Source organism: Lissotriton vulgaris, chromosome 12, assembly GCF_964263255.1.
Source record: "Lissotriton vulgaris chromosome 12, aLisVul1.2, whole genome shotgun sequence".
Taxonomy (NCBI): Eukaryota; Metazoa; Chordata; class Amphibia; order Caudata; family Salamandridae; genus Lissotriton; species Lissotriton vulgaris.
The window spans coordinates 750,795,964-750,819,572 of record NC_141700.1 but is presented as its reverse complement, the minus strand read 5'-3'; positions in this window follow the sequence as shown (position 1 = coordinate 750,819,572).

Below are 23,609 nucleotides of genomic sequence, written 5' to 3'. Positions count from 1 at the left end.
TAGCCAGTTCCTCCGACTTAGGAGGAACTGCTCTGACATTAATGATTACTATAAACATGCAGACACTCTAAAGAAAAAGTTTCAAGACAGAGGCTACCCTAGAAAACTATTAAATCATTCCCTTAAAAGGGCTAGATTTTATGATCGTGAAGCCCTAATTCAGAATTCAAAGAAAGTGAAGGAACCACTTAACAAAGTAGTGTTTGTTAGTAAATTTTCCCACATCAGTAATCAAATTAAGAATGTGGTGAATAAACACTGGCATATTTTAAACCATGAAGAAGATACAGCTCTGGAGAAACCTCTTTTTGCTTTCAAAAAGAATATAAATCTTCGTGACCTTCTGATACACACTTACAAAGAGACAGTTGAACACCAGAGGACACTGGACAACACTAGAGTAGTTGGAACCACTAAATGTGGGATGTGCAATATTTGCGATCAATGTATAGTGGCTGCTGAAATAACTTGCAATAAAAAACTGATTAAATGCAAAACCCATAATAATTGCAGGAGCAAAAATATGATTTACCTCTTAGAATGCCCATGTGGGCTATACTATGTAGGTGAAACAGGAAGGGAAGTGTGAATCAGACTGCAAGAACATAGGTCTGCTATTAAAACTAAAAAAATAACAGCGCAATTGTACCACATTTTTTGGAAAAGAAACATGGTGAACACGATTTCAAGTGGTTCATATTGGAGAGGGTAAAGATTGGAAAACGTGGGGGTAATATTGTCAATGTTCGCAAACAAAGGGAACAGTGGTACATTTCATATTTAGATACTGTGAGGAATGGACTCAACTCACGTGAGGAGTGGGAGAGAATAGTTAGTGGCAGATAGATTTGCCTTAGGTCTGGTTTCACACTCTGGTTGTACTCCTTGTAAACTGTGCTTATAATCCCTTTCTTCCACTTATCCTGGCACAGGAATTGGTGCCATCTGTGACTATATTGGATAGAATGCTGGTTAAATAAATGAATTTCGTTAGGGTTAAGAATAAATCAGTCATGTCTTAGTGAATAATTCGTTTTTACAGAATAATTTCCTGATGCGTGCCCCTTCTGTGTGCTATTTTTTGCTTATCTTTAGCATAAGCGTCAACCATCATTGAAATTGTTCAATCAATGTTGAGCTTCAGGAATGTTATTTCGACATGATATATACATCACTTTCTTATTTTTTGCTTTTAATATAATTTTGGCTTCTGAAATGTTCGCCAATGGCTGGTTATCGTGGTGAAGTATTTCTTCTATGCCTATCGAAAACGGCAAACATCACAGCACTCGGTTTCTTTCAAATTACTGTACGTTGTATGTATCTAAACACGTGCATTCAAATACGCACTTTATATATTTCCTTAAAATATTGGAAATATTAGAATAGGAGTTTGACATTTGTTGTGAGTACGACTTTCATATCGTTTGGGCATTCCGAAATTCTTGTCCTTCGTTTATGTTGCTGCTACGTATCTGGGCGGTAACATTTTCCGTCGTGTATTTAAACGCGCGGTTACATTGTATCGCGTTTCTCTATGAAGGAAACTGTTTTGGACTGCACGCGGGACGCCTCAAGCCACTACATGAAAGGTATTTCCCTTCTCGAGTAGCGTTTATCTATGACCACTTTGATTTAGAGGAAACCTCGGCATTCCCGATTTTGACACTTTGCTGTCTTTAAATATTTACAGAAGCTGAGGTTTTAATCTCCCTTGTAAAGCGGACAGTGGATTAAGTGCCGACCTATTGAAGCTCTCTTAATGTGAGTTCCTTTAACAATCACTGAGACCTTCAGCTACTTCTAGTGTAGAACTTATATTCTTTATTAAATTGCCATCGTTGTGCTTTTTGTCATTTAGTGATTCAAAAGAGGCCTTCGTACTGCGTGCAGAAATATTTCGTTGTCTTTTTACAAGTGAGTATTATACTATATGTCTCACATACAGATTGCACTCCTATCTGGAGTATTCATTAATCAGATATATATATATATTTAATTTCAGACCTAATTATCGACGTTTAACTTTTGGATAAACAATCTCCATAAAGATTTTTTGACTCCACATTGCTGTCTAGCAAGGGACAATTCAATGTAAGTACTATCTCTGTGAATGATTAGAGAGAAGTCAACTGTGGTAAATCAAAATAGACATTTTATTGTCACTCTCATTGTGACCCTAGATTGATACTTTTCCTTCTACGACTGATTCAACTACAGCGTAGGCCTATTACTGCAAGGATCACGATAAAGAATCAAGACAATGTGAGTAGTATACTCTAAGGGAGTGAAGCGGCTAATTTTAATTCTTATAGAACTCAGATTGAAGTCGCTCTTGTGTTTATTACTTTAGATCTCAAGTAATAACCGATCACTCTTGTGTGGACGATATTCGTCATAGAAAGATCTGCGAGTATTGGAATAAGGTATACTCCTATCTGTTTATTTGTTCATTTTCAACTTTTTGCTTAGGGGTACAGAATTGGTGGTGCGAATACCGTGTTTATATGTGGGGCCCTAGCTATTTTCTGGTTACGGAGTCCAACACCATTCACCAGTATGAACCACACTGAAACATTAAACAATGTCTTATAAATATAGGAGAATGTTGTTCACTAAAATGAAATGCTTGAAAATCTACCTTATAAAGTATTAATGTTTTGTGATGTATATGTGTATACGTTTCACTGTTTGAGTAATAGGTTATGTTTCTTTAATGTATGTATGATTTACAATGTATTGGTGTCTCCCTTTTTGCTCCACAAAATAGGATACTATTGGTTGTCACTGTTACATTGTTAAACTCTAGATATGTTTCTAGGTAACTGTTTCTTCCTTTATTTTTAGGATGTACAAGGACATACATTGGAGCACTGTTTTTATTAACTTTGTCATTTCTGTTTTTACTATGGATTCATCTCTGTGATATATAGTACTGTTTTTATTAAATCCCATTATGTAATTTAAATCTAAAAATACAATTTGTTTAATTTTCAGAAATTAACTTTGGGAAGACAGCCAATATACTCCTGATGAAGGCGGCTGTATTTTAATGTCCGTTGAAACGCGTTGAGCTAAGGGGAGAAGTGCAATACACAATGAACAAGGATTATTCTAACTGTTGTAGAACTATTACCTTGATTTTGCACCTCCCTTATTACTTTTAGGAATAGCTTAGGTTTAGTTCTAGAATGTGTATTTAATTTGTTCCTTTTTTACTGTCTGTTTTCCCAAATCCTATTTCTTTGTTTTAAAAAAGTATAATGATTTGTTTGATATTTGTTTTTAACTTGGTTTTTATATGAATAAATTGTCACTTTGAATCCATTTGTTTTTATAGAACTGTTTTTGTTATAATTTTGCTTTGCTCCATTTGAAGGGTCCTTAAGAGTTAATGATATTTGTCAAGTAGTCTGTAAGAATTGGTGTCTTCTTCCTAAAACAACCAAAAGGGAATTCATTTTGACATAGAGTCATTTAGGCAAGTAGAGCCAGCTTTGCTGTACCTTCAACTTTTAGCGGAAATATGGGAAATCTATAATGTGGCTAAATTTTTAACCATAGCGGTGAGACTCAGTAAAAAGATCACTTGGTCCTAGACGATTCTTCACAAATGTTGACCATTGTAACCTTAATCAAGTTTTTTTAATTCACAATCTCTTATAATGATCTTTTTAATTATTGATCATTGTATATGCTGTTTTTAAATTCTTGCCACCATGTGCTGCATATCTTAATGGGTACTCCCTCCCTTTTTATGCTGCATTTTATCATTGTTATGCTGCTTGGTGACTTGTGGACCTTTTTTATGCTTGTGTACTTTTATGGTTTTTGTAAATTGAACCGAATAAAGTATTTCTTGAACTCGAACTTGCATACACACATCTCGAAAAAAGACTCACAAAGCAATACATCCTGTGTAGACTGTAGGTGTCAGTCCACAGAATCCCATTCTATGGCAGCAATGGGACAGGACAACTAGGAACATTGTGCAAAATGATGAGATAGGACTCACTGGGACAGCAGATAAAATAAACTAAACAACATCCAGACAATTGCCCACAACAGCAATTCAAATGCACTGGTGCAGATGCACAAACACCAACAGGCAACCTCACCCTGCACATCTCATACAGCATGTGTGTGTGTCTCAGTATCCCCAGGCAACTACACAACACATGAGGGTGGCTCAACCACAATGACAGATGTGGACACAGTGCCACACAAAAGTAAGCCATCAAATGTGCACCCCTTAGAGGGCAGTCCGGCATCGTGAGATGAGATGGATACCAACAGACATGTGACAAGCTGGAATGAACATCAACTGAAACAGCATGAGACAGACCCGCAAAAGCACTACCCCCAGGGACCATAAATTGGGGTGACAATCCTGCATGAAAGGTCCACTGTGATGCCAAAGGGAGATGTCGTGCAAACTGGGAAACACAGACAGGTGTCCTGTAACCCAAACGTACATCACACCTACACAAACATCAATCACTCAGTTTTAGAACATCTAAAAAAGAAGCATATCCAAACCGAGCTACATGCTAGCATGCTTACTGAGTACCAGAAAGCAGACATAATACCGCTAGGTCTCCAGGTCCTTAACACTCCAGCTATCTTTATACACAACCCCCAATTTAAAAATGGTTTCGCCATATAGGAACCACTTGCTCGTGCCACTAGATAGTACTGGGGATTGACACAGCCCTACAACAAAGTACAATTGAACTAGCCGAAATCTTAGAACTTGAAAAAGCCATTTAAGAATTGGACACTCTGGTGGATGCCAAAAGTATCCTAGAAAAACTTTTCAGGACAATCGCAGATTTCCATAAGTTTGATCATCACAAAAAGGCGACCAAAAAAAAAAAAAGAGAAAACACCTATATCTTTTGGAAGACTATTTCGCCAACCCCCAGAACACACAGACAGCATACAGGCACCTGGGGTCGTTCCAAGAACAGACAATCGGTCACCTTTTCTGACTCCTCTGCAGAATTGGACTCATCAGACACTGCTACAGCAAGCACCTCCCACAACACTAATTTTTTAGGGAGAAGCCAACCATTCCAGGCAGACAGAGGGAGGGGAAACCATGGTACAACTTCCCACCAGGGGAACGCCAGACATGGAGGAAATTCTATCAATGGGGTTACCAATATTAAACACCCAGGGATCAGGGGAACCAGTCTCCACTCCCTCCCTTGAAATGATGCCCATATTCAATCTCTCGACTCATCAATTGGCTTCCACAGAGGTCTCCCTTCTTAACAAAGGACTCTCCTTTGTATTAACGGAGAAACCCAACTGGTTTGACAATAACTACGGAAATCTATCAATTCTTCCGCAAAGTGAGACTCAAATCCTTTTTCCTCAAAAAAGATTTCACTCCCAAAAATGACACAACCGGCCTACACCCAAAGTCTACCTTTAGACCACCTACAAGCTCACTTCCCCCTGAGGTTCTCAGCTTTGAAAACCTGGTCCTCCAGGACCTCCAAAAACTAAGACCAAAACTACTTCATTCCCTATAACATTAGCCAGGAAGAAATAAGCAGTATCCTTAAACTTAAAGGTATGGACAACATCATTATCAAGCCCTGTGACAAGGGTGGCGGAATTGTCAATCAAGACAAATCCCCTTATGACAAAGATCCTGAGACAAATCAATAACCCCATTCACTATGAACCACTGAGAAAAAAAACCACTCTCAGGATAAAGAATCTGATCCTTAACGTTACAAAAGAGCCGGAAGAAATAGGCTAGATCAGCCATAAAGAATTCCTCTTCCTCAATAATAAATGCCCTCGCACACCGGTGATCTATACATTGCACAAAAACCGAACTAAACCTCCAGGAAGGCCCATTATTTCTAGCTGGGACTCCATTCTGGAACCCCTATGTCGATACATCGACTTCTTTATCCACGACCTGGTTACTGATACCGTGGCCTACGTTAAAGATACTACCCACTTTATCAACATCATTGAGTGTGAACAGTTTGATCCGATGACAGCTTCTGGTCATACTCGACATAGAATCCCTGTACACAAACATCCCGCAGGACAGAGGCACCAAAGTCATTGCTACCCACCTCAATGATAGGCCACGCCCCCACAAGGTCCTAACAGAATCCATCATCACACTGTTGGAGATTGCACTATGACAAAACTACTTCATTTCAAGGACAAGTTCTATAAACAACGCAAAGGAACTTCCATGGGGGCAATTTTGCAATACTGTTCGTAGACAACAGAAAAAAAAACATCCTTAACACCTTTGCTGCGGCAGCTTTTCCCGCTGTGTGCGGGAAATTTTAAAAAGCAGCTTTACCTGACGAGCTCAGCTTGCCATCCACACAAGACCACCGTGGCTGATGACGAGCTGAGCTGGTCATCAGCAGCGAAGGGGTTAACCAAGCCAACCCCTTTGGTGAAAAATGTCGCAGTTGGCACTGGTACATCAATGTCTTGATCTGTTTGGCAATTGGCCTAACTGCCAACCAGACCTCAAGTTTACCTTTGATTCAAGCAACACCAAAATCAATTACCTGGACTTCTCTGTCAAACCCAATGAAGGGGGCCTTTACACTACACTGTATAAAAGACCCACAGAACGCAACATGCAGCTGCATTATAAAAGCGCACACCCCCGTGCCCTCAGGGACGGCTTCCCATTGGACAATTTCTTAGAATCTGAAGAAACTGCCAAATGAAAGAGGACTACTTCAGGGAAGCGGACATCCTTTCCGACACACTCACCAACAGGGGCTATCCGAGAAAACTGGCAAAAAGAGTAACGAAGCGAGCCTAGTACTCACATAGGGAATTCCTCCTAGAGTCCAGGCCCAAAAAGACTATGTCGCACATCCCATGCGTCACCACTTTCTGCCCCGCAAGTAACAAGATCACCAAAATAATCAAAAAGCATTGGCCCTTAAATACATCACTCAACATATCGAAAGAGGTTCCATTATTTTCCTTCAAGGATGGCCGGAATATTAGGGACCACCTGGTACGAGCCAACACACCAGGGAAAAAAAGACACTATCCAAGCATGCTTTGGTCTACCACCTATTCTAGGTCACTTTAAATGCGGAAACTGCGTTGCATGTCCTATGACCACTAACACTAAAACCTTTGAGTACGGCACCAATGTTCACAATTTAAGGTTTTTCTCTAATTGCAACTCTACAAATGTGATCTATTGTATCAAATGTCCCTGTGACCTCATCTATGTCGGCCAAACAACACAAAAAGTGAAGACCAGGATCGGCCAACACAGGAGCAGAATCAGATGCCAAGTCACCACCGCACCTCGTGTAACACTTTATGGAAAAGGGCCACTCTGACCAAGACCTGCAATGGCAAGCGATTGACATTCTACGCTCTAGCACAAAAGGAGGCGATGTTCAAAACATCCTGAAACTAATGGAATGCAAGTGGATGCTTTACTGCTGATCTATTGAGAAAGGACTGAATACCTTGGAAGAGTGGAATGTTATCCTATGACCAGATCACAAAAAGAGACTTTGTTGCGTCTGAAACCCAAATAACTACAAAGATCTTACCCCTCGATCAGTCAGATTATACTAAACTTCTGAAACACCTTGCCTTGCAAGGAATGTACTCTCATTAAATGTTACTTTACTTTGGGCCAGATGTAGGTAGCCAAATACCAGTCGGTAACGGACAAAAATACCGAATTTCGGCCGTTACCGACCGGTATTTGGATATTGAGATGTAGGGGCCCAAAAAAGTCCGATTCGGTAAATACGAGTCTGTAATTTATCGAATCGGAATTTACCGAATCGGAGTATACCGAATCGGTAAATAAGAAATGGAAAAAAAATGAGTTTTGAGATGTAGCAAACTTCTAAAAATACAGAATTTCATGAAATTCGGTATTTAAGAGTCAGTATTCACCATGGATTGAAGGCAGGTGGTACCCAGGTGCAGGCTATAAAAAAGGACCCAAAATGCAACATTGTGACCAGAATGGCGGCATTCTACGTGATAGCAAGGCGGCTAAGGCTACAGGCAGCAGGAGAGAGGGTCTGGATGAGGGAGAGCAAGTCTACAGGCAGAGGATTACGCTGTTCCAACTAACAGAGCCAGAGATGTTACAAAGGTACAGATTACACCCCCAAACCATCCTGGACTTGATCAAGGACCTGCACCCAGTATTGGAGCACCCAACCCCAAGGTTGCATGCCATCCCACCCCATGGGCAGGTGCTCTGTAGCTTACACCTGCTTGCATCTGGGAGTTAACAGGGGGTCATTGCTGTGACAGACGGGGTGTCTCAGAGCTGCCTGTCCCATTTCTTCAGAAAGTTCATAGAGGCCATGATGCAGATGATGCATCATTACATCTGCTTCCCTGACACACATGCGGAACTACTGAAGACCAAGACTGATTTTTATCAAATTGCACATTTTCCACACATCATTGGCCATATTGATGGCGCCCACATCCCTATATGCCCACCTGCTGCCACAGAGTACATATACAGGAACAGAAAGTCATCCCACTCCATCAATGTACAAGTAATCTGTGATGCCAACAACATAATCACAAACTTTGTGGCCAAGTTCCCAGGAAGTACCCATGACTCCTACATCTGGGGAGACTGTCACTAACTCACTTTGGGCAGCAGTTACTGTTTTTGGGAGCTCATCTTTCGCATAGCGCTATTAGCGCTTGAACTCACCGCTGGCTGTTGGTCTCCCCCGCTGCTGCTAAAGGAACATCACGCGATTGCCGAGCGACTACAGCCTCCAGAACCCTCAGCTTCATCACTCCGCCCTCCTCCGCCCAATTCGGTGCCCGGAAGGCGCTCAAAAGACCGGTGCTCCCTCTGCGTCGCAGGACACGCGCGGGGTTAAGCAGAGGAGTCTGTGGCCGTCCGGGGCAGAGGAGGCTGGACTGGGCTGGACCCTTTACAGCTAGCGGTTTTGGACTCTGAAAGTAAGAATTCATTTTTCGGCTAAGTACTTATCCCGGTTTCTTTTTGCCATCACTCCGCTAACACCCCCAATTGTTCACACTGCATTTTCTGTACATAAGGGCCCTAGTGTATTTTATGCACTATATAGGGATATGAATTCAAGGTGTAGCAAAGGAAGTAAATCTCTGGTTGGAGGGTCAGTTAGAGGGACATTAGACAACTTTATTAAGAGAACTGCTTCAGTTTTAGAACGTGAGATAGCTATCACTGAGAGCCGTCTGTCCTCAGAACTCCTACACAACAAACTATCATCTCTGGGAGCCATTCAGTTAGCGACCACTCCAACACATGGCTCAGAAAAAGATCAATCTAGAGATACTAGTACCCACTTGCAGCTATACGACGTATCAGCATCACCAGAGATAAGCAAGGCACACAGCAACAAGGACTCAAGTATAGAAACCTCATCCGAAATTATTTAGGAGGAGCCCACAACATTAACAATCCCTAGTTTTAACTCCAAGAACAACATACAAGTCACATCAATAGCACAAGGGCCCAGACCAAAAAGGAAACGCGGGGGAGTAGGTCATCAGGGGAGGCGTGCTAAAACACCTAAAATCCTCCCCCTGAAAGCACAAATCATAGGAACAGGGAAGGCCCTAGCTGACCATTTACCCATCCCATCTTGCTCCACTCAAGGGTTATTTGAGAATATCGAACTCCTAGTGAAGTCCCTCATACTACCACTTGTGGAGAGGGTGAAAAGGATGGGTGAACTACTGGGGTCTATACAGGAGTTATTAGCTTCTAACACTGCATTAACAAAGGAACTGGTAGCACACACGCAGAACAAGATCACACGAGGGCAAAGCCAAGGGCAGAACCCATCTTTGCAAGTAACAAAGCAGACCCCGGACCACCATTACATGATAACATACTGGCACCATTGAAAACACACAGCGCCCTTATAACATCTAGGGCAGAAGGTTTCCCTGGACAAACTAATGACTTAATGGACGACCAGGGAAACACCGCTAGGAAGCCCCCAATTAATAAGAAGGCCAATGGCATTAAACAACAAATTGATTTGCCGCCAGAAGCGGTCCCCTATGTTGTAGTTCTGACCGGGGTCCCTGAACTGGCAGCCGGGAAAATAGAGGGTCATTCTGAACTTAAAAATAAAGTAATTTACTGGCTGAGAAACAACAGGCCAATACCCCCCAAAAATAGACTGTGTAATTCTGCATGTGAGAAGACTAAGCTGGGTGGGGTATAGACCTAAAGACATTCAGGGAGACGCCATAATCGTCAATTTCAGGGACCGCAGGGTAACTTCTCACATCAGAGATTGTTATCTTGAGAGAGGCAAGGAAGGGATTTCAACAGGCGATTTGAGTTATTTCTACCCACGATCTCAACCATCTAAACCATTAAGATCTTTGATTCCACATGAAAGCAACGCAGCGGGTTTCGGATTTAACATTAACACCTTTAATCAATTTGCCACTCTCTCGGGGTTGGAAGGGGTTGACTGACTCAATAATGTGAAGCAAAAGGACTATTGTGTATCCAATTAAATTGACTTATTAGTCACCCCCAAGGGAGCCTATGATGATGATGATCCGCCTATTAAAATGGATTATTTTACATCCCTGGCCGGATTGAAACCCTTTGAACAGGTTAATGCAAGGAGGGGGTGTTGGGGAAGGAAAGTGGACAGAAATTTTATAGTCATGCCGTTTCTGGCTGACACCAAGGTTCCAGTCACTGAAGGAGGTGAACAATTGTTACTTACCTGTAAACAGGTGGTTCTCCAGTATTGGCGTCTTTCATAGATTCACATGCTTGAATATTCCCCGTCGTCGGAGTGGGAGTCCCACGGTAAATAAAATAGCAATAAATACTAAATATATAATAATATATAATAAATATATATACACATAATAAGGAAAAACCCAAAAAATGCATACAAGAAGCATCTGGTATCTAACCAAAAAGTTCCACATAGGAATGCATGGGGATAAAGAAGTTCCAATGCAGCCTATCCTTGTCATTATGTTAGTCCAAACTGCAGCCAATCAGGCGCCAGCAGCCCTCTAGAACCTTCTCCTCAGAGCTCAAGCCCTCAGATTTTCGTAGCACAAGAGTGACCACAGAGTCTATGAAGAGAAGAGAGCCTCTGAGGGGAGGAAGGGAGGGTCGCATGTGAATCTATGAAAGACACCAATACTGGAGAACCACCTGTTTACAGGTAAGTAACAATTGTTCTTTTCCAGTATTGGGGTGTCTTTCATAGATTCACATGCTTGAATATAGAATAGTAAGCAGTCCGTATCCGAACACAAAGTTTCCAGAATGCAATGTATACAGAAAAGGTTGGAATCAACAGGTGTAAACCCATGCCATAGAAGTTATACAACTATAAGTATACATAGAGAAGACATGCATAAGACTGGAAACCATAGGAGGAGGGTAGAACAGAGGCTCACCTTATTGAAAAAGATTACGGAGCACAGCTTGTCCCACTGCGGTATCTCCTTCAGCCATGGCACCCAGATTGTAGTGCTTTGTGAACGTGTGCCTGCTGGACCACGTGGCTGCTCTGCAAATCTGATGCAATGGAACTCCGGCAAAGAGTGCAGTCGAAGAGGCCACAGACCTGGTAGAGTGGGCTCTTACTGCAGACTGTAAAGGCTTTCCCGCTTTCTGATGGCAGAAATCAATCGCCGAAGCCACCCAGCGGGCTACTGTAGGTTTGGTGACTGGTCGCCCTTTTTGAAAGCGGCCATAGGCCACAAAGAGCTGATCCAATTTTCGGAACTGGGCTGTTCTGCTGATGTAGAACTTTAAACATCTTCTAATGTCCAAAGAGTGCAAGCGTTGTTCCGCAGGAGATTGCGGGTTGGCAAAGAAAGACTTCAGTATAACAGGCTCATTAATATGGAAGTCTGAAGGCACTTTTGGAAGGAAAGTAGGGTTAGTGCGTAAAAGCACAGAATCCGGTTTAAACTGCAGAAATGGTTGTTTGATCGTGAAAGCATGTATATCACTCACTCGACGTGAAGACGTCAAAGCAAGTAAAAGCGCAACCTTCCAGGTGACATACTTGAGGTCTGCTTTATGGATTGGTTCAAACGGTGCAGTCATTAATTGTGATAGGACAATGTTGAGGCGCCACTCGGGAGGGGGACGCCGAACTGGAGGAAAAGTCCGAAGGAGTCCCTTGAAAAATTGACGTATTAACCTGGATGAGCATAAGGAGGCGGAGCCATCATGGCGGAAGCGTGATATTGCCGCCAGAAAGACCCTTAAGGTAGCATGTGACAAACCCGACTGAGCCAGATGGAGAAAGAAAGGGAGGAGCTCAGCGGGCGTGGCACGCAAAGGATGTACTCCGGCGTCTGCACACCAGTGGCAAAAGCGTTTCCATTTCAACTTATAGGTCTTTATAGTTGATGGAGCCCTGGCCTGAGCGAGGATGTTACGACACTCCTGAGGGATGATTAGATGTGCAAATTCACAGTGCTCAGGTTCCAGGCTGACAAGCTCAGGGAAGAGGGGTCCGGATGGTAGATTTGACCGCTGTTCATGGAAAGAAGATCCATTCGAGGATGAAGAAGAATGGGTTTGCATTGAGACAGGAGTAGCAGCTCCGAGAACCACGCCTGTCGTGGCCACCTGGGAGCAATCAGAAGGATGTGGCAGGGTTCTCTCCGCATCTTCCAAAGTACTCGAGGCACTAGAGGGATCGGAGGAAAAGCGTAGGTGAAGAGATTCGACCAATCCATCAAAAGGGCATTGCCTTGGGATCCTTTGTGGGGATGCCAGCTTGCGTAAGCGGGGCATTTGCGGTTCTCTGGAGTCGCAAAGAGGTCGATTTCCGGGAATCCCCAACGGTGAAAGACCATATCGAGTGTTGGCTGGTGGAGTTCCCACTCGTGGTTGGATGATCGGGACCTGCTTAGGGAATCCGCCAGGAGGTTGGACAACCCCGGAAGATGAACTGCGGTGATTTGAATTTGATGATTGATGGACCAGTCCCAAATCGCCTCTGCCAGGCGGGATAACACCGGAGACTTTGTTCCGCCCTGCTTGTTTATATAATGCATGCAGGTCGTGTTGTCCGTCTGTATGAGAACTGACTCTCCCTGCAGCACTGTTTGAAATGATTTCAGGGCCAAAAAGATTGCCATAAGCTCCAACTTGTTGATGTGCCAGGTCTTTTGATGCAAAGTCCATTTCCCTTTGACGGACAGGTCTTGGAGGTGAGCTCCCCAGCCCTCCAGGGAGGCATCCGTTGTTAGAGTCAGATCTGGGGTGTTGGACAGAAAGGACGTGCCTGCCGCTAGCTGGTGTGGTTGTGCCCACCATTTGAGCGCTTTCTTCATGGGAATGGTGATGGAAACCTGATTGTTGAAGGAACCGGTGACTTGACGCCACTGTTTGTCCAGAGCCTGTTGGATAGGTCGTGCTCGTAGTCGGCAATGAGGGACAAGAGCGATGCACGACGAAGCCATCCCTAGAAAGGACTTCAACAAACGGACTGAAACGCACTTCTTTGCTAGAAGGAGCGAAACTAGTCGGAGAATCCTTTGCTGACGTTCCCGGGAGACAAATGCCTTGGCTAGATTGGTGTCCAGCGTTGCTCCTAGGAAATCCTTGCAAGTTGTTGGCTGCAATTGAGATTTCTCCAGATTGATGGACAGACCCAAGGAACGGAATTCTGTCTGACAAACTGCAGTATGGTGTAGAAGTTGTGAGCGGGATTGTAATTTCAGGAGGCAGTCGTCGAGATATGGGAATATCTGTATGCCTTGGAGACGGAGAAAAGCCATGACCGGAGCCAACATCTTTGTAAAGACTCGGGGGGCCGAACGGAGGCCAATTGGAAGGACCCTGAATTGGAAATGAAGGTGCCCCACCTTGAAGTGCAGGAACTTGCGATGACTCGCTAGAATTGGGACATGGAAGTAAGCGTCTCGGAGATCGATGGTAGTCATGAAATCTCCGACTGAGAGCAAACGCAAGATCTCTGCAAGCGTCAGCATACGGAAGGTCTGATCCTTGAGATAATGATTGAGTGCTCTCAAGTCCAGTATTGGTCTCCATTCTCCGTTCTTTTTGAAGACAAGGAAAAAACGGGAATAAAACCCCTTCCCTCTCTGAGACTTTGGTACTACTTCCACCGCACCTTTTTGAATGAGAAGGCGAACTTGATGAAATAGTTCTTTGAGGTGCGGAGGTGGCGGTCCGGAAGGTGGCGTTGGAGGAGGTACCTCGACAAATTCCAATGCATGGCCTCTTTTCACAATGTCGAGTGCCCAACGGTCCGTAGTAATGGAGGACCATTGAGAACCAAACAGAGATTTGACCTCCAATTCTCCGTTCGATAGACAAGTCATTGACGTTTGTTGGATTGTCCTCTGAAATTAGACTTCCCTCTGTAAGTTCTGGCAGATTGCTGGCGGGAAGACTGTTGGCGGTTACCGGTGAAACGTTGGTTACCTTGGTTGAAGGACCGATATGGACTGCTTCCTCCACGAAAAGTGGATGTAGTGCCACGTCCTCGAGCACCCCGAAAGGGCTGCTTCTTAAACTGAAGGGTACCCAAAGCACGTGCAGTGTCCGTGTCCTTTTTAATGGATTGTAGCGCTTCATCAATATGCGCTCCAAATAATGACTCGCCATCATATGGCATATCTAGGATTCTTGCCTGAACTTCCTGTCGAAACGAAGTTGAGCGTAACCAACCCTGACGACGCAGGACGGCCGCTCCAGCGAGTTGGCGAAAACCAGTGCAGGCCACATCCACTGCACAATCAATAAGTTCTTCTGCCGTTCTTTCTCCTTCTTGCAGGATTTTCTGTGCTTCTGCCTTGGAAGCATCCGGGAGTAACGCCACATAGGCGGACATGTCAGCCCAAGCCTGACGGTCATAACGGCCTAATATAGCCATAGCGTTAGCTACTCGAACCGTTGTAGAGGACATGGAGGAAAATTTATGCCCAATAGCATCTAGGCGACGGCCCTCACGGTCCGGAGGAGCAGTGATTGTAGACGCTGGATTCTTTGAACCTCGTTGAGCTGCCTGCGTGACGACAGAGTCGGGCTTAGGTTGACCTGTAAGGCATGCTGGAGATCCTACAGGAGCCTTGTATTTCTTCTCTAACCTCGGCAGTTGTGCTGGTAGAGAGTTTGGCGTCTTCATTATTTTCTCCCCTTCAGACCAGATGAAGTCTATAATCGGGACTGTGTGGATCTGTTTCAAGGGCTGGTTCTTGAAATCGTATAGGAAGCAATCTTCCTCTCTGTGTGCTCGTGGTAATTTGAATCGTTGCGCCGCCCTGTCCATTAACTGGTGGAAGCCTGCGATATCTACTGGAGGAGAATCCCCTGTTGGCACCTGAGAAGGGGATGGTGTTTGAGCACGATAGTCATCCCACTCCGCTAGATGTTCTTCACCATCCTCATCTACGTCAGAAACTTCACCATCCTCACGCTCTGGAGGATTCTCGTCATCATCATCCTCTGGATAAATTGTAGTATGAACCCGAACTGATGTAGTTCTGTGAACAGTAACAGGTGACGCCGGTTGAGGAGGAGCTAGAACCGGGTCAGAAACTGGATTCAACACCGATGGAACAGCTGTAAACTGTGGCGTTGGTGGGAAACGCCGATTGTAATCTTCCAACATACTTTGGAGGTTCGATATCATTGATATAGGCAACATCGCAGTTGGAACTTGAGGGTGAGTTGCTTGATGTTGGCCATACTGATCTTCCTCGTCGTTACTGAATTCTTGGCACTTAATATTCAGATCCGAAAGACTCTGAGCTTGGTCATCAGACTCTTGATCAGAATCAGTAGCAAACAGCGGAGATGGAGGATTAATTATCTCTCTTTCTGTAAAAGTCTCGAACTGAGTTTTGCTGGACTGTAAAGGCAGTAAAGGCATTGAAGCAAATGAAGAGGCTGGCGTGGAAATTGTGCCTTGCGTACGCGTCGACGGCATGACATCAGTCGACTTCTGCGATGGAATTGACTTGGAAGCCATCGTCGACGAGGAGACCGTCGACGGAGTAATCTTCATTGGCATCGTCAGAGCCATCGTCGACGGGAACCTTCACTTTCAATGTCTTCGTCGACGGAGTCGTCGTCGACGGAGTCGTCGTCGACGGAATCATCGTCGACGGAGCGGTCGTCGACGGAGCAGATGGAACAGGCCCTCTCGTCGACGGGACAGACGTCGGCGGTGCGCTCATCGTCGAGGGCGTCGACGGATTTAGAGTCTTCGAACTTCTAGTCGACGACGACCGGGTCGTCGACGAGTGAACTTTCTTCGTCGACGAAGATGAAATTGGGATCAAAGAAGACACTGTCTTAGAACTGAGAACCACTCTCATCGACGACGAAGACGTCGACGCCAAAGCGGACGACGATCCAGAGGCCAGCGTCGTCGTGACCGTCGTCGTCGATTTGGAACCAGAGACAGCCATTCTCGTCGACGGAGCTGGGACTACCGTCGTCGACGAAAATTCTGTTTTCTTCACAGAAACACTGGACATTGAAGCAGAAGGAGCCTGAGAGCTTTGTCTCGTGGGCCCAGACGTGGTAGGTAAAGGTGAAGACACCGCAGGGGTCAAAGCGAGGGAAACTTTCCTCTTTTTAAGAAATGGTGAAGGCACCTCCTGCACACTACCACGCTTAGAAGCTGCTTTAGAACGGCCTGACACAAGACTTTCAGCATCAGAAAGTATATTGTCCTTGTCCTTTAGCCTTTGAAGCCAAACAAGTAAACGGCCTTCTCTGTCCTTAAGAGTCTTCTCTGAGAATTTTCTACAGAGCTTACAGGTGCCTACTTCATGGTCCGGGTAAAGGCAGTAAATACACTTACTGTGTGGGTCATCATGAAATAATCTCAGCTTTCCACAGGAGGAACAAGCTCTGAAGAGAGACTTCTTACTTGAAGACATTGTGGAGAAACTGGAACACTTGAAGAAAGAAAACTGAGCAGAGCTCAGGGAGACTCCCTTACACACGACGTGCGGTAGAAAATCTGAGGGCTTGAGCTCTGAGGAGAAGGTTCTAGAGGGCTGCTGGCGCCTGATTGGCTGCAGTTTGGACTAACATAATGACAAGGATAGGCTGCATTGAAACTTCTTTATCCCCATGCATTCCTATGTGGAACTTTTTGGTTAGATACCAGATGCTTCTTGTATGCATTTTTTGGGTTTTTCCTTATTATGTGTATATATATTTATTATATATTATTATATATTTAGTATTTATTGCTATTTTATTTACCGTGGGACTCCCACTCCGACGACGGGGAATATTCAAGCATGTGAATCTATGAAAGACACCCCAATACTGGAGAACTCGACATCCTTACGCTCAAAATCATACCCAGGGAGATCAGGAGCAAGGAACCGCCTTCCAAGCGGCCTAGTCATCCAGATAAAAAAACCTGTAACTTACAACATAGTACCCAATAAGAAGAACCTATCGCCCATATTGTTAGGATTCGGTCCCCAGTCCTCTTTTGATGACCATAGTTTTCACCATCACATGACACGCCAGCTGTATAAAAGGGAGTCCTACCATAGTGTCGTTGCTTGTTATTGCAAACTTGTGGGTTCCCGCTATTTTGGTTCCTGTGAAGCTGTTGGTTGTTGCTGATTCTCACGGGCTCGTGAGAATCGTTGGAGTATTGCCTTTTTTTTTCCTATTCCCTTGCCCTGAGTCCCGCTGTTGTTAACTACCTGTTCCCTTCCTTCTGTCCCCTTGTTTTCCCTTCCCGTGTCCCTGTAGTTAGTTAGTTAGTTTACTTGTTTATGTTTCCCCCGTCTCTTGTTAGAGATTCGCCAACGACATCCAGGGGCTCCTGTTTGTCAGACACTATTTAGTGTCTCTTTTTCTTTTGTACACGAGACGTTGTAAGTTCATAAAGTACCGACGCTAGGCGTTCACGTTGTATACAAGTCTTGTGGTAACCGTTCCGCCTCGTTATGGGCGGATCTGACGTTTGAGCTGTATCCCGGCTGGGATTGCATTTCGCTCATTCTCCCGAGAGACGAGTTGTTATCGTTTCTCAACATTTTAGGATATCCCCCTCACTTCCCTTTTTTGAGACACAGGGGTTTTTTGTTCATGCACGTTATTTTGGCATGTTTTTTACCCTGTGAAATCCCTTCACGCCCAAACCTAAACACTCGAAGAACTAGTCTTGTTTTTGCAAGAATAACCCCCTCAAAGCAAAACCTGCATTTGTTTCTGGTAAGTGTATGTGTGGTGAACTGCTGGATATGGTCTTTTGTTACAAAGGTAGGATTGGGGACTGAAAGTTATTGTGTGGTGTATCTTTTTGTTTCCCTGTCTATGCAGGTGCGGAAGCGAGGAGGAGGGTGTTATTAGGATCTACGCTCTACAGGGGTGGAAGGTTTGGTGCCTTTATTTCCACCCCCTTTTCTGGTTCATCGGTTTACTCATCTATACCATCTAGAGAGTGACCGGTGGGGTCGGGGAAGTGGTTGGGACACGCCTCGTTCCTGCAGTGTGTGGGTTGGGCAGGAGCCTAACAGAATAACAAGCCCACGTTTAAATACACTGCCCGAACTTGGATGGATGTGGATGGAGGAGCCATGGCAGGGGCTGAAGCCCCACCATGCTTGACATAATGGGTGCCCTAGCCGCCTTACAGGCCCAGGTGCAGGATTTAAGACAGGAGAACGTAGGGTTGAGACAAGAATTGGGGGCAGTAAGGGCGCATGAACCCGTCCAACCCAGAGGCCCGACGCCCATTATACAGCCGGCTCCGTTCCAGTATGGAGGGGCGGGACAGAGTAACCCTGGAGGCGGTACCCCTGTTGCTATCACTGTGACATCTCCTGTTCCTGTTCCCCTGGCTCAACCCAAACGATTCTATGGAGACAGTGGGAAATTTGGGATGTTCATGAATCAGTGCCAGTTACACTTTATGTGTAGGCCGGGTGCCTTTCCTGACGATGCGGCAAAAGTGGCCTTTACGCTTTCATATTTGGCTGGTACTGCTGCCCAGTGGGCTATCCCCTTAGTTGAAGGCAAAGATCAGGTGTTGCGGGATTATGATGCTTTCAAGGAGTTGATGCGGGGGTTATTTGCCAAACATGCATTCATGCAAGCCAGTGACTCCGAATTGCTGAAATTGCGACAGGGCTGACAGGATCTCCTGACATATATAGCGACCTTTAACCGGTTGATCTCAGAGACACATTGGCCAGCCGATAAGCGGACCTCATTGTTTTACCAGGGTCTTAATGATGATCTGAAGGATGTGGTGTCACAGGTAGTGGATCCACCGGAGGAGTGCGCCGCATTTATAGACCTAGTGGTTAAACTGAACCATCGGCTGTCAGAGCGACGCGGGGATCGTGTACGTTTTCAGGTGTCCCGAGGAAACTTCATAAAAACTGAAGTGAAACAGCCCCTTGGGGAACCAAAGCCTGAACCAATGGTAATCGGGGGAGTAAGGGGGCCTCTGACTCCTGAAGAAAGGAAAAGAAGAAGAGATAAAAATCTATGTCTCTATTGTGGACAGGGTGGTCATTTCGCAAGGGAGTGTCCCGCCAAACCATCAGGCGCAGGATATGGTAAAAAGGTGGCATACGTACAGGTGGAAAGGTCGCCTCTTCCTGAGCATAAAAGGAGTCAGTATGAGGTGTTGAGGCAGTGGATTTGGCGCCCAGACATTTTGTCATTTCTGCCCAGCTTCTATTGGCAGCACATAAACGGGTGCCTGTATCGGTGCTGTTAGATTTGGGTGCCACTGGCAATTTCATTGACATCTCCCTAGCCGAGAAGGTAGGTGTGCCTTGCCAGTATTAGAAACAACCGGAGCCTGTACGAGCGATTGACAGAACAGAGTTGTCATCTGGGTGCATCACCAGACAGACGGTGCCTCTACGGTTGGTATGTGACAACGGACACTCGGAGTGCGTGGTGTTAGATCTGATTGATGCGCCTTCCTTCGGTTTGGTTTTAGGGGTGCCTTGGCTCCAGGAGCACAATCCCAGGATTGATTGGGTGCAGCGTCTAGTAACTCTAGATTCGCATTATTGTCTGAAGCATTGTTATAGCGAGGCCAGCGAGAAGGTCCCTCCGTTGTACTGTGCAGCCATGGAAGAAAGTGGGGTTCCAAGGCAGTATGTGGATTACGCCGATGTCTTTGATAAGGGCTGCGCTCAGAGTTTACCACTACATCGGTCTTTTGACTGTAGAATCGATCTAGTGGAGGGGGTTCCTTTGCCCTGTAGCCGTGTCTATGCACTGTCTGAACCGGAGGAGAAACACCTCAAAGAATATCTGGATGAGATGTTAGAACTAGGGTTCATCCGTCCTTCTTCTTCGCCCGTGTCTTCGGCGATCTTCTTTATACCAAAGAAGGAAGGCACCCTGAGGGCGTGTGTGGACTACCGGACATTGAACAAGGCCACCGTTAAGAATAGGTACCCTCTTCCTCTCATCCCCGTGTTGCTGGATCAACTCCGCAAGGCCACGGTGTTTACAAAACTGGACTTGCGTGGAGCTTACCATCTGATCCGTGTGCGGCCCGGGGATGAGTGGAAGACAGCTTTTAAAACTAAACACGGGCTGTTTGAATACTGTGTGATGTCGTTTGGCTTGTGCAATGCGCCAGCGGCGTTCCAGTACTTCATCAACGAGGTCCTGAGTGAGTACTTGGATAGGACTGTAATCGTGTATTTGGATGACATCCTTATCTTTTCAGAGACCAGAGTAGAACATCATACACATGTGCAACAAGTGCTGCAGAAATTGCGGGAACATCGGCTCTATGCCAAACTTGAAAAGTGCCAGTTTGATGCGGTGGAGGTGGAATTTTTGGGATTCCTAATATCAGCTGAAGGAATATGGATGGACCCAAAAAAGATACAGGCGATTTTGACCTGGCCGGTACCAACTACGGTGAAGCACATACAGGTACTTCTAGGGTTCGCCAATTTTTACCGGCGATTTATCGCTCGCTTTTCGGATATCGTGGCGCCGATGACACGGTTGTTGTGAAAGGGGGTCCCTTTTGTGTGGTCCCAGGAAGCTCAAGGCGCTTTTCGGTTGTTGTTGAAGACCTTTACAACCGCTCCGGTGTTGGCCCATCCTGATCCTGCTTTGCCCTTCTTTGTGGAGACGGATGCTTCCGCGGGTGCAGTGGGTGGGGTACTGTCCCAGAAGGAGGAGGGCACAGGCCATATGCATCCTATTGCCTATTTTTCGAAGACATTGTTGCCTGCCGAACGCAATTACACGGTGGCGGAACGTGAGTTGTTGGCAGTGAAACTGTCTTTTGAAGAATGGCGTCACTATCTGTGGGGGGCCCGCCATACGATCACGATTTATACGGACCACAAGAACCTGGAGTTTTTTAGATCGGCCCGGGCATTGACACCAAGACAGATGCGTTGGGTCTTGTTTTTCAACGAATATGATTTTATCATAACATACAGACCCGCTGCTCAGCAGATCAAATCAGACGCACTGTCTCGGATACATATTGATCCGGAGGAAGTGAATCAGGGAAAGAAAGTAGACCTATGCTTGATAGCAGGAGGATTGTGGGTATGGCTTCGGTGGAAGAGTTTGCTTCCAAGGTGAAAGATCTGTTGCGCAGGATGGATTTGGGCCCATGGTTACAGCTGTCTCAGGTGGTGGTCCGGGATGGGTGGATATATGATGTTACAACGCATACTATTACAACGCATACCGTTACAACGCATCTTTTACAACGCGAATACTGTTACAACGCATGTTTTTACAACGAGTACTATAACAACGCAAAATAGTACTTATTTAGCAAAAATACCATTACAACGCAACATATAACAACGTATACCATTACAACGCATAAAAAAAATGTATATTTTTTTTTTGTAAAATAAAACCTGGCACGGGATGCAGGGAAAATAGGGGTTTTGGGTGGGGAAGTGTATTAAAAATCGTTAAGAAAAACTACCATAATATTACGAATCCTAATTAATTATTTCATAAATTAATACTCGAGTATTAAAATTAATACTCGTGTACTTAAATTAATACTCCGACTGGTAAAAATTATATCATTTTACCTAATTACATTTTTAAAAATCAAAAAAAATGAAACATTAATAATATACACGATATGTAATTTTCTTGATATGAAAACCAGATATATAGGTTTCATGGACTCCATTTTGAAAAGGTGTAACAATATTTAGTCCTACTATTATTTCAATGAATAAATACCCCAACACATTATCCAAAATGGATGCCAAAACGGCTCAAAAAAAGCTATGTAAATTACTTATAATTACTTTTTAAATTATACGTTTACACAGAAATAAATGTAAAATTTAAAACCAATTCTAGCGCATATTTTTAGAAATTAAATTGAGTTACTAAACCAAACTTATAAATAGTAGCCAGACACCATTTTGAAACTAGTTGATCCTCAACTACCCGAGAGAGCAGACGTGAAAACTGAAACTCTGACCTTTTCACCCTTTGATACCAGTTAGACTGACAGAGCTACTGAATAAAACGATTTACAAGTAAGTAACGTTTACAGTAAACGTTAACAAAATAAATTCTTTTTATTGTAAGTGAATATCGAACAAAATATTAATAAATATCCTTATTATTTAAAGTTTAATTAGATATTACGAAAATATTACTGGGAATTAATAAACATAAACGAGAAAGAAATACATTTCATTATATTACGACAAATATATATTGTAACATAGAATTATTTTAAATAAGTAGAAAAAAAAACGCCATATAATTTAAGTACAATACCATAAAATTAAAATGTATTTATTATATTACTCATAGAAATCACTTCCAAGCCGCAGAAAACGTGAGACCTAAAAAATAACACTATTTTGGAAAAAACGAACCGTTATTCAAAGTTAGAAGAAGGTACATCATCATTATTCATTAAACAACTTTATCATGCATTACTCGAAAAAGGACGCATTACAAATAAATATTGTAAATTTTTTTGACAGAAAAATCACTTCTAGATTAAATTCCGGATCATAACTGCCCCAAAAAAGTGTGTCGACATCTTTACAAAAAGGTAATAAAAATATTTGTGACAAACTAAATACAGCATTTTTATTCCAAAATAAATGCACTAGAAACGGATAAATATATATTATTGTTTTAATGTTTCAGTTTGAAAAACCAAGTCTTGAAAAGAGATTAGAAAAAAACTTCAAACTGTGAACAAACATATCTCAAAACCATCATATTAAAAGGTAATTTCGAAATTTAAAAAAAAAATATATATTATATATTTAAAATATGATTAGTCTGTAACATTTAACAACATTAACTCCATTTGGATAGTCAGGAGGTGTAAATTAATATTGCAACTCCAGTAAGTGCTGCAATACAGAAAGTGCAGGATAGTGTAGAGGTTTAAATTACTAGTACAACTCCATGTAAGTACAGCAGTAGGGAAATTGCTGGATAATCTAGAGGTGTAAATTACTGTTCCAACATCGGGTAAGTGCAGCAGTAGGGAAAGTGCAGGATAATATAGAGGTGTAAATTACTATTCCAACTCCATGTAAGTACAGCAGTAGGGAAATTGCTGGATAATCTAGAGGTGTAAATT